We start from the raw sequence: 12607 nt of genomic DNA, 5'->3' as shown, positions 1-12607 counted from the left end.
CAATACGTGGACACAGTTGGTATGTGGGGCTGAAACAGAGTCCATATAGATTAGAAAAACTATGTCAGACAGAGAAAAAAATGTTCAGAGCATAGTTGCACAAATTCTAATGAGTAGAAATGTGTCCTGAAGAAAGCGAGCTTACTTAGGAAAGTTAAGCCTTGGAATAGTACCAGAAGATGGTATACTGGGAACAGGCAAATTTAAAGGAGAGAAGTAAGTACAAGAACAAAGGTAAGAGTTTATAGTTCAAGGTGCATGATAGGTAATTATCTCTCTTCTTTAAAATTTCTTTGGGATGACAGAAGGGATATAAAAATACAAACGCATCCTTAACCATGGCAGAGAACTAAGATTAGAGTCATTAGCAGGTAAAACACTGAAGAATTGCTAGAAATATAAGGTAGATATAAGAAAATTAAAAGAGGGGCGCCTGGGTGGCGCAGTCGATTAAGCGTCCGACTTCAGCCAGGTCACGATCTCGCGGTCCGTGAGTTCGAGCCCCGCGTCAGGCTCTGGGCTGATGGCTCGGAGCCTGGAGCCTGCTTCCGATTCTGTGTCTCCCTCTCTCTCTGCCCCTCCCCCGTTCATGCTCTGTCTCTCTCTGTCCCAAAAATAAATAAAAAACGTTGAAAAAAAAATTTTTAAAAAGAAAATTAAAAGAAACCCATTCAAAATTAGGAACGTAAAACCACTTAGTGATCAGAAGGCCTTTCCCAAAAGTAAGGTATCAAAGAAATAGTTTAGAATAGCCCGAGGGACAGAGTACTCAGGAAACAAAAGTACAAGCGGACTTCAGATTTTGCCATCAGTGTAAGGAAATGTGTTGCATTTCTATGCATTAATAATGAAACGGAAGAAACTTGAATCAAGGAATCAATCCTATTTACAACTACACCAAAAACAATAAGATAACTAGGAATAAACCTAACCAAAGAGGTGAAAGACTTGTACACTGAAAACTGTAAAACACTGATAAATTGAAGACCACACAATGAAATGAAAGACATTCCATGCTCGTGGATTGGAAGAACAAATATTGTTAAAATGTGTATAGTAGCCATACAGATTTAATGCAAATCTATCAAAATACCACCAGCATTTTTCACAGAGCTAGAAGAAACAATCCTGAAATTTGTATGGAACCACAAAAGACTCTGAAAAACAAAGCAATCTTGAAAAAGAAAAGCAAAGCTGGAGGCATCACAAATCCAGACTTTAAGTTATATTACACAGCTGTAGTAATCAAAACAGTATGGTACTGTCACAAAAATTGACACATATATCAACAAAACAAAACAGAAAATCCAAAAATGGGCCCACAATTATATGCCAATTAATATTCGCAAATGACATAATGATAAAGGGTAAGTATCCATAACATATTAAGAACTTATTAAACTCAACACCTCCAAAAATTGAATAATGCAATTGAATGGGCAGAGGACATGAATAGACATTTTTCCAAAGAAGACGTATAGATAAACAACAAACACATGAAAACATTCTTATCATCGATTGTCAGGGAAATACAAGTCAAAACTACAATCTGATATCACCTCACATCTGTCAGAATGGCTAAAAGCAACAACACAAGAAATAACAGGTGTTGGCTAGGATGTGAAGAAAGGGGAACCCTCTTGCACTGTTGGTAAGAATGCAAACTAGTGCAGCCACTCTGGAAAACAGCATGGAGCTTCCTCAAAAAGTTCAAAATAGAACTATCCAACAATTCAGCAATTGCACTACTTTAAGGTGTTTACCTAAAGAATATAAAAATATTAACACAGGGATGCATACACCCTGATATTTAGAGCAGCATTATCTACAATAGCCAAATTATGAAAACAGCCCAAGTGTCTATCGATTGATGAATAAAGAAGAAATGGTACACGTACACACACACACACACACACACACACACACACACACAGAGGAATATTAGCCATAATAAGGAATGTAATCTTGCCATTTGCAACAACATGGTTGGAACAAAACTGTACTATGCTAAGTGAAATAAGCCAGTTGGAGAAATCCATGTATCATATGATTTCACCCATATGTGGAATTAAGAAACAAAACAAAAGAGCAAAGGGGAAAAAAGAGAGAGAGAAAGGCAAACTAAGAAACAAGAAACGGACTCTTTTTTAAGAAGGAGAGAGAGCTTGCTTGCAGGCACGTGCAAGCAGGGGAGAGGCAGAGATAGAAGGATAGAAAATGAATCTCAAGCAGACTCCACACCCAGCACGGAGCCCATGTGGGGGTCTATCTCACAACAGTGAGATTATGACCCTCAAATCATGACCTGAGCCAAAATCACGAGTTGAGTAAATGCTTAACCAAATAAGCTATCTGGCTTAACTATAGAGAACAAACTGATGGTTGCCTGTGGGGAGGTGGGACAAGAATGAGTTGGGTGGGTGATGGTGATTGCTCCTGATGAGCACCTGGTGTTGTATGGCGGTATTGAATCGCTATATTGTGCACCTGGAACCGATACCGCACTTATGTTAACTAACCCGGAATTCAAATAAAAACTACTTAAAACAAAAAAGAATTTGGATTTTGTCATTAGGATACCAAGGAAAGAACTGTAAACCAGTAACACCAGATCCTGTTATTGCTGCCAAGTGTATCCTCCCTTTGGGTAGTAAAGTGGCAATTTGATGCAGAAGGGTGCCAAACAAGGGAGGGCATAAAATCAGGCAGTGGTCCAGATAAATTCTAGACACAATGGGTCATGTGCAGCCCCACACCCAGAAAGAAAACTTTTCTCAACATTCTAAAGAAAACTGACGATCAGAATATCACATTCAATCTTCTTCCCTATCTAATCTTCAGAATGAAGATTTCTGTGATCATAATCTGAATACATTACTATAGGGAGAAATTGTAATTATGCTGATGACACCTACTCCAGCTGCCAATGATGTTTCTTCTAGGTCCTCACTGATAAATATGAGCAGACTACCAAGAACCTAAAATATATAAGGAAACCAGTGGGCGCAACACAGATATCCAGTTGAACAAACAGAAGAATTCACACTTGCAAAAATTGTTACTACAGGAAAGAAAACACAATTTAAAAAAAATAATTACACTTAGTACTTAAAAAAATATTGAGCCTCATGATGCTACTCACATCAAAAGGAAATGAAATTATTTGTTACTTACACAACTGGACTTTCTAGGGAGAGCAAGGCAGGTATGCTCGTCTGGGTGGCTAGCAAGAGCAAACCGGTGGTTTTGGTTGTGTTGTGGTTATGAAGTGGAACCAGGATGAGGATTCAGCTTCATGTAAGCATCAAGGGAGGGTACATGTAGATTTTCTTATTGGCTTGCTCAGATGTAAGGTAAAAAGAGAAAGGGGATGGCTTGAAACTTGTTTAGGGTTAAAACCCGAAAAATGAAGTCTTCTCTTACAAAAAAAAAAAAAAAACAAATTTGAAGAAGATATTTGCATAAAACTGACAATGAATTGGAATTTGGAGTTTCTAATGATTCCTATATATTAATTTTAAAAAGATAAATTACCAACAAAACAATAGGCAAAATATGGGAACTGGCATTTCATAGTAAAGGTAGCTTGAAAAGTATATAAACCTTATAAACATATCAAAAGATAAAAAGCTCAATAATAATCAGGGAAATGTAAAATAAAATCATAACATGTTATCTTTATAAGCATGTCTCTGGCAAAAAATTAAGACAAACATGACTAAGAGAGAAAAGGTAAGTCCTTTACACTGATGGTCAGAATAAAAGATAGTGTCATTACTTTGGAAAACAATTTGTCTTTACCTACTGAAAATAAACATATTCACATCTTACTATCAAACAGTTTCACTCCTAGTTACAGGAGGTTATCAGCCTTTCTGGAACATTAGACCAGTCTGAGAAGGTTTTTAAATCCGATTCTCTCGGGCAAACTCCAGACCAGTTAGTTCAGAACCTTTGAGGATGAAACCCAGATACCACTGTTTTTTCTAAAGCCTCTTTAGGTCATTTCATTATACAGCCAGGGTTGAGAACCACTGCCTAAAGCAACTCTTGTACATATTCACCATAAGATATGAGCAGAAATTCTGCTTGCAACATTTTTTGTTATTAGAAGAGAACTGGGGCAGGGCGCCTGGGTGGCGCAGTCGGTTAAGCGTCCGACTTCAGCCAGGTCACGATCTCGCGGTCCGTGAGTTCGAGCCCCGCGTCAGGCTCTGGGCTGATGGCTCTGGGCTGATGGCTCGGAGCCTGGAGCCTGTTTCCGATTCTGTGTCTCCCTCTCTCTCTGCCCCTCCCCCGTTCATGCTCTGTCTCTCTCTGTCCCAAAAATAAATAAAAAACGTTGAAAAAAAAAATTAAAAGAAGAGAACTGGGGCAATAAAACAAGCAACTAAAGTTCATCAATGGTAGAATAGATAGCATGATAAACTAATCTCACTCTGAGCCCATTTACTTCAGCTCTCCTAAAGACTACCCACCTAAAATATCATGTTGTTAGTATCTATTTCAATCCATGTCCTAAGGCAAAATCAGAATCATTCATGGTATGTCATTATATGTAAGCTCTATTTCACACTTAAATTTAAAAACTATAGACCCACCTGAGACAGCCTCAGGAACATAACCCTTTAATATATGAAGGAATCTAGTTGCCTGTGGGCACAAGCAGCTATACCAACTGAATACAGTATATTCTTAAGAGTTCAGCCAGTGAAACAGAACCAGTAGGAGATATGATAAGATATATTAAGACACTGAGAGATTTATTACAAGGAATTAGATATGAAATTTTGGGGATGGCTAGGCTAGTGCAAAGTCCTTAGAGCAGATAGTAAGGGCAGGCTAAAACCCTCAAGAGTAGGATGAAACTGCTATCTACAGACAGGAATTTCAGGTGGAAAAATGCCTCAGTTTTGCTGTTAAGGGCTTTCAATTGATTGAATGAGGCTCACTCAGTAAGGGTGATCTCCCTCAACCAATTATAGACCTTAATCACAGCTGCAAAATATCTTCACAATACCTAGATTAATGTTCAATAGGATAGCTGGAGAATGTAGTCTAGCTAAATTGACACATAAATCTGACCATCACAAGTATCTGAAAAGTGGAAGGTAGGTTCAGAAAAATCCAATTCATCACTATAAAAAGAGAAAAACCACAATTTTCACTGATATGACCTAAAATAGTCATTTATGTAATATGTCAAAGATGATCATTGAAAATGTCCATATAGTCTTAATTTTGAAATCTCATTTTTAGGGAATTTAAGGATAATTTCCTGTTTGTGTTTCTTTTTACTTTGAACTGTCATTTCATGTGTTTTCTCTAATTTCTTAACTGAGCTTTTTCCTAATCAATTTAACTCTGCATATAAATGAAATTATTGTTTTGTCATATATTTAAAAAATAATTATAATTTTGTCATGTAGAATTTTCTTCTTTTACATTATTAAACATTTAAGTTATCAATAATTATTAGGTTCTATATCTTACTCTAGAATTATGAGGGGAAAAAATCTCTATCACACTTCCTAGAAATGTAGGGTTTGGAATTTATCTGGAAATTCTTTAGATAAAAGGTGAGATGAGCCTCACATTAGTGTCTCAGATGATATCAACATCATTTATTGAGCAATTTTTCCTTTTCAGAATAATAAACACAGCTGCCTTCATAATGTTGTCAATTCCTGTGTTTGTCTATTTAAGCACCTTTTAATCTTCTCCTTTGATGAAACTTGTCACTTATTTTTGAGTACCACATGGTTTTCATTTGCTTGGATTGATATAGGCTACCATTTATGAGTGCTCATTTTGCTTTTTCATTCTCCTTTACTCCTTTATTCTTCATTCTCCTTTACTCTTCATACTCCTTTGTTTTTCCATTCAAATATTATAAGGTGCCTTTCTTGTTTTTTAAAAAGTTCAGTTTCTATTTGCAATAGAATTGTATCTTTTATGTGTTAATATAGAAATCATTTGTCATTACACTATTGAATCTTTCTATCCTTAGCAAGTTTGCTTGTCTACTAATTCCTGAGTGAATAGTAATTCAGATATTCTTTACACACCTCTTATAAATTTCTACTTAGTTTTATCCCTACATACTTCATCATTTCCTTTGCTTTTGCAAATATTACCATGTGTTTCATTATTTTAAATATTTTTATAGAAAATAAATATTATAGAGACTGTTGACATTTATTATTTGTAACTAGGCAACTACCAAATTCTCCCATCCTATAGTTTTGTTTGCTTGATATCCCCTGAATTTCCTAGCAAACACCTATAAAACAATGTAACTTTATTTCCAATATTGTAGAAAAATTCACACATTTGTTTCCATTTGTTCATTTCAGGAAATGGGTTCAAGACTGACCACCATGCCTTTAATCATTCTTTACTAATTTTTCTTCTCTTTGGCTGATGAACATTTCTTCAAAAAGAGTCTATGAAAATTACCTTTCATTCTTGCACATGTAAAAGCCACCTAGATAGATAGATGATAGATAGATAGATAGATAGATAGATAGATAGATAGATAGATAGATAGATAGATTTTTAGGTCATGTTTTTACTGAGTAATTTAGGGGCACTGTTCCACACCCTGTGTGGAATGCATTTTTTAAAAAGTCAGCTTGCATTGTTATTTTATTCCTCCCACTGATGTGTGAATTGTTTTTGCCTGGGTACTAAAAATAATTTTCTATATATTTGACAAAATCATCACCAAGCTTTGTCTCATTGTTAATCATATTGTGTGAATTTTTCCCAGGACATATTATGTCATTTCAAACTATAAATTCAAGTCTTTTGTTTGTGGAAATTCCCCTTGAAATATATTACTAAATGTTTATTCTCTCTTGTAATTGTTTGGTTTACTTCTTCAGGGACACTAATCCTGGCTAATGTAGGATCCTTTGTTCTATAAATATTGGTTGATTTCTAACCCTCAAAATTATTTGTTAATTTTTGTTACTTTTAGCTTATTAAAAAAAATAAAACAAAACACACAAAAACCCTGTCCTTAATGAACTTTATTGTATTTTCCACAAATATCTTCATATATGCACTGTCAATGGTAAATTTATTTCTGTGATTACTTTATTTTTAACATCTAAGTATTCCCTGGCTTCTGTTTTTCATGCTACTTCTGTATCTGTGGCCTCACCAAATACTCTTGGGCTTTTATTTCTGAGCTGTGAATTCATACTTGTTTCATTAAGATATGCACACTCACGCTGTTGTTTTTAATCACAGTTTATCTGATCATTGACAAATTTGGGGGGTGTTTTCTTTATCCATCATTCATTTTGTATATGTTTCATGTTTGTGCCTTCCTGCTAGTATATTTGCATCACTTTTTTTTGTTACTACTTGTCTTCAAATGAAGATAAATCTTTCTCTATCAGTATCTAGGGTTATTAGATAGATGCTACAGCAAGATGACAAACTAGCAACAATTTTTCCAGGGTTATGACATAGGTTGTCTTTATGTCCAGGTTGTTTTAACTTGATTTCTTCCCATTGAAAGATCTCCAGCTACTGTCCTACATATTACTACAGCATTGCTTTTCATACTGCATTTCTGATGCACTCATTTTTGCCTTTCCTGTTAGTCCATGGGTTAAAAAAAAATGCAGAATCAAACAAGGCCACCTGCCTGAGAAGCCCATGTCCATTTCTCAAAACAAAGATTGTTGTTTTGCTCCTTAGAGTAAGAACTTTGCTCAGTCAGCTTGATTCAAAATCTGTAGGCATAAAAGCCCCTTTCAGCATTTTCCTACCACTGTGACAGACTTTTCTAATATCTGATTGTTAAGGTTAACAGATGTCCTTGGTTTAATTATATGTACAGCTTGTGTTCCTATTTCTCGTGTTTTTTGTTTCTAAACAAGAGAAGAAGACATAAAGCCAGACATTTATAAGCTCATATTACTCAGGATTGGCCAAAAACATAGTTTAGCATGATCTATAAAAAAACAAAACCAACTTCTCTTTATATGAGAGTTTGTGTTTGTTTTAATTACCTGTTTCCATACATAAGAAAACTATAAGTAATATAGTACTTCTACCTTTTACTAACCTTAGTCTATGACTCTACAACAAGCAAATTCTATAAGACTTTCAAGATCAATATGTCAACAGTGACTCACAGACAATGCTGTTTTTCAGTACATGTGGCTAAGAATATTAATGCATAGTCCCCACGATTGGAATGGTTACTACACACTAAACATTATGCTACATACTTGATGTTCATAGTTGCATTTAAAACTTAAAATTATCATATGAAGTAACTCTTATGATTTTATAAAACCAAGGCTTAGAGCTATGTACTAATGTTACTAAGGCCATGAAGAAAATAAGTGGCCTAGCCAGAATTAGAACCCTGCTATATTCCAAAATCTATAATCCCACCACTTAGTCTGCAGAATATCCAAATACTTTTTAACCATTTTCAAAGTGGCTTCTATTATTCCATTCACGTGGAATCACAATACATATACTCAGAAGACGTACTAGATTTCTGGGGGATTTAATCCACAATATTAGTCCCCTTTTTATTTCATGTAAACTTTATGGCTAGCTATGGTGAGTTCAAACATTTCCCAAAGTGGTCCAATCCAACTTTAAAAAACTGTGTATATATATATATATATATATATTTTTTTTTTCCCCCTTAGAGTGGACTAAAATCTATCATCTTATGTTTTCCACACAGTGGTTTCATTCTACTCATAGGGTCTCTAATGGGAAACAATTACAGACACAAACGCACATGAGTATATATCATATAAGTAAGCAGGAATTTTTTTTCCTCTAATTTTAACATCTCTAATTCCTTCAAATACTCCTCATAGATGAGATTTAAAAGTGTTAGGAAACTTTTAAAGTTTATTTATTTATTTATTTTTGAAAGAAAACATGCGTGCCCACACACACAAGTAGGGAAGGGGTAGAAAGAGAGGGAGAAAGAGAATCCCAAGCAGGCTGCATCCACATGGAGCATGGGGCTGGATCCCATGACTGTGAGATCATGACTCGAGCAGATACGAAGAGTGGGTTGCTTAATCCACTGAGCCAGGCGCCCCACACTAAGAAACCTTTGAGAATAAAAGGTGAAATTAACCAGCCAGTACACTGGGAAGACAAGAGTAAACTGAGACAGTCTCAGTCACACTCACATGTCCTACTTATTTATGTATGTGGTTGTTTGGGTTTTTGTGTTTTATTTTGTTTACAGGCCACAATCTCAGGTGTACATAAATGTACACTGATGTATTTGCAATTTAGATAACAGATTAAGAGCTCTGACCTATAATGTACAAAGAGCTCCTGTAAGTTTACAACAGAAAAGGGATAAAATGCTATGAATTGCTAATTCAGAGAAGGAAAATACATCCAATGATAACAGATATATTTAAAAACGGTCATATTTTCTAGTAGGAAAGTAAGCAATAAAGTACTAGACAAAATCTAGTAGTAGTCAGGAAAGCACACAACAGAATAAAATTACGCTCACAAAAATGATAAAAATTATAAAAGATTGATAATACCTACTGTTGGCAAGGACGTACCATAATCCACACTATCGGTGAAAGTATAAATTATTATCACTTAAAAAAATAAACCTAGCAACATCCATTTCAATCACTTTACACATAATTGCTAATTTCACTCCTAGGATTCTACACCATAGAAATAAGTATCAGTATCTAAAATTATACACACAAAAATGTTTATCACAGAATTGTTTGTAGTTATAAATACATGGAAATAAAATTGTTGTACCCCAATTAAGAGAATGATTAAATTATGATAAATTCACACCATGCAATATGAAGCTATTACAGAATAAATTATATTTGTAGAAATTGTTCAGAAGTACTTTCTACAGGGTATTATTGAGTGAGACAGGTCCAGATGAATATTTATTCCTTCACATTGAGGATCTAAAGACTCTTCAGAGGACAGAGCTGAGAAATCAATATCAGGATAACCCACACTCATATTCTCCAGAGTTATGTTTCTAGTGTTGGTGTAAAAAGATGAAGAACTTTATCTTTGTGGAAACACCAAGAAAAATCTAGGAGATGTGAAAACAATACTTGTCTATGGATTTATTCAAGACTGGTGGATGCAAGAAAGCCTTAATCAACCAATTTCCTTCATAGGCAATGAGCTCCCTTCAGTAGCTTCTGGGCAAACACAAGTTCTAGGTATAAAGAGACCTACCAAAGGCCCAAAGACTAGGTCTGAAAGACATTGGCAACTGTTAAGCAGGCAGGAATGACTGGAGTCTGAGAAATCCCGAATGCAACAAAAATTTTTTGGGCATAACAATTTTCATAAACTCACTCCTTCTGAATTTTGCTGAAATAAAGGCAGTGAAGTCGAGGCTGAAAAATAGATATAACTTAATAGATATAACATTTTAAAAGCTCTAATACCCATGAATAGTAGCAGGAGCTGGTAAATTCAAGGTCACATCTCTAATACTCTCCTGACTCCTTGTTCAAATTCTCAAAGAGCAGCTCCTCTGTAGCAGTGGCAACTGGCAGCAGCCACAGACTGGATGCTTTTGGCTAGGTAACCAAAAATGAGCTCAATCTGAAAACTATAAACGCAATTAATCTAAGTCATTCAACAAATGGTAAAATTTGAATGACCACTTTCTCTCTTAAGCCACCAGATATAAAAAATTCTTGCATGCTTTGGAAAAATGAAGAAAAATGATAATGTACATCAGTGCTCTTGGTTCTTTGACCTTAAGTGTCTAGCATCCAATAAAAGAATAATAACCTATGTGAAGAAGCAAAAGCCTTCTAGATTTTTAGAATCTCACCATCAAGATAAAATTTCAGAAGAATCCAATTCATGGATTGTCTAAATACTGTAACTGGTAAACATGAACCAATACTACCAAAACTGTATAGGAAGAGACAAAGTATGAACCAGCAGATAGGAAATTTCAGCAGAGAAAACTGCTAGAATATAGAAATGCTAGGATCTGCAATACAAAATGGTCCTAACACAGAACTAAACATTAGAATTAAATTCATTGTAGAAGAAATGATCGGTGAATTTAATGACAGCTTGATAGAGATTACCCTAAAGGAATTACAGAGAGGGAGAAACATGGAAAAACAACTGATCAGAATGCTAATTACCTGTGGGGAAAATATCAAGCAGTCTGATATATGCATAATTGGAAAATATGTCATGGCTAAGTAGAGTTTACTCTAAGAATTCAAGATTATATTAACATTCAGATATCAATAAATGTAATCCATCACATTTAAAAGAACAAAGGATGGGGTGCCTGGGAGGCTCAGTTGGTTAAGCATCTGACTCAATTTTGACTCAGGTCATGATCCCAGAGTTGTGATTTGGAGCCCCACATTGGGCTCACTGCTGGGCATGGAGCCTCCTTGAGATTTTCTCTCTGTCTGTCTGCCTGTCTGTCTCTCTCCCCCTCCCTCCTTCTCTCTCTCCCTCTGTTCCTCCCCAACCCCTCAAAATTTTTTTAATTAAAAAAAGAACAAAGGACATAAGTCATATAGTTATCTTGACAGAGGCAAAAAAAAAAAAATGCATCAGACAAAATCTAACACCAGTCAATGAAAACAAAAACAAACAAAAAACACATCTCAGCATCTAGAAATGGAAGAAAACTCCCTCAATCTGAAAAAATCCGCGAAAAACTTTCAGCTGACATAAAATTTATTGAGGACATTTTAGACATTCTTCACCACCACTAAGATTTTGGAGAAGCAAAGGCTGTGTATTTTTCACCACTTTTATATTTTGTGCTAGAGGTCTTAGCCAGCGTATTTAAGGAACAAAGAGATGGAAGTGGGGAGAAAAGGGAGAAAAGGGAGAAAAGGAAGAAGGCAGGCAGGCAGGCAGGAGGGAGGGAGTAGGAATGAAGAAAGGAAGGGAAGAAGGAAGGAGAAAGGGAATTTTGTCCACAGACAACAATGTATTTACATTGAACTCCTAAGAAATATATTTTAAAACATAGTAGGTATAATAGATGAATTCAGCAAGGTCTGGGGATTCAAGATCAATATAGAAATCAGTTGTATTTCTACAAAGTGGCAACAAACAATTGGAAAATGAAATTTTAAAACCAACACTATTCACAATATCATACACACACAAAACCACATAGGGATATATCTGACGAAAGCTGAGCAAGTCCTCTACTCTGAAAGCTACAAAACTTTGAGGAAAATAAGAGACGGCCTAAACAAATATTGCAAAGATATCAATTCTCTCCAAATTAGAGACAGAATGCAATCTCAATCAATTTCATAACAGGATTTTCTGTTGTTACTGACAAATGAATAATAAAATTTATATAGAAATGTAAAAGACCTAGACAGAGCAAGTATTACTGAAAAAGAGAAATAATATTTGAGGATTCATACTACCTGACTTCAAGATTTACTATAAGCTATCATAATCAAGTTTGTGGTATGGGCATAAGATAGACAAATCAATGGAGCAAAAGAGATTCTAGAAATAGCTCTACATAATTACAATCAAATGATTTTTGACAAGCAGCAAAGTAATTCAATAGGGAAAGAAAAATCTTTTCAGC

The sequence above is a fragment of the Neofelis nebulosa genome, chromosome 7, assembly GCF_028018385.1.
Source record: "Neofelis nebulosa isolate mNeoNeb1 chromosome 7, mNeoNeb1.pri, whole genome shotgun sequence".
Taxonomy (NCBI): Eukaryota; Metazoa; Chordata; class Mammalia; order Carnivora; family Felidae; genus Neofelis; species Neofelis nebulosa.
Note: the sequence above shows the minus strand (reverse complement) of the source record.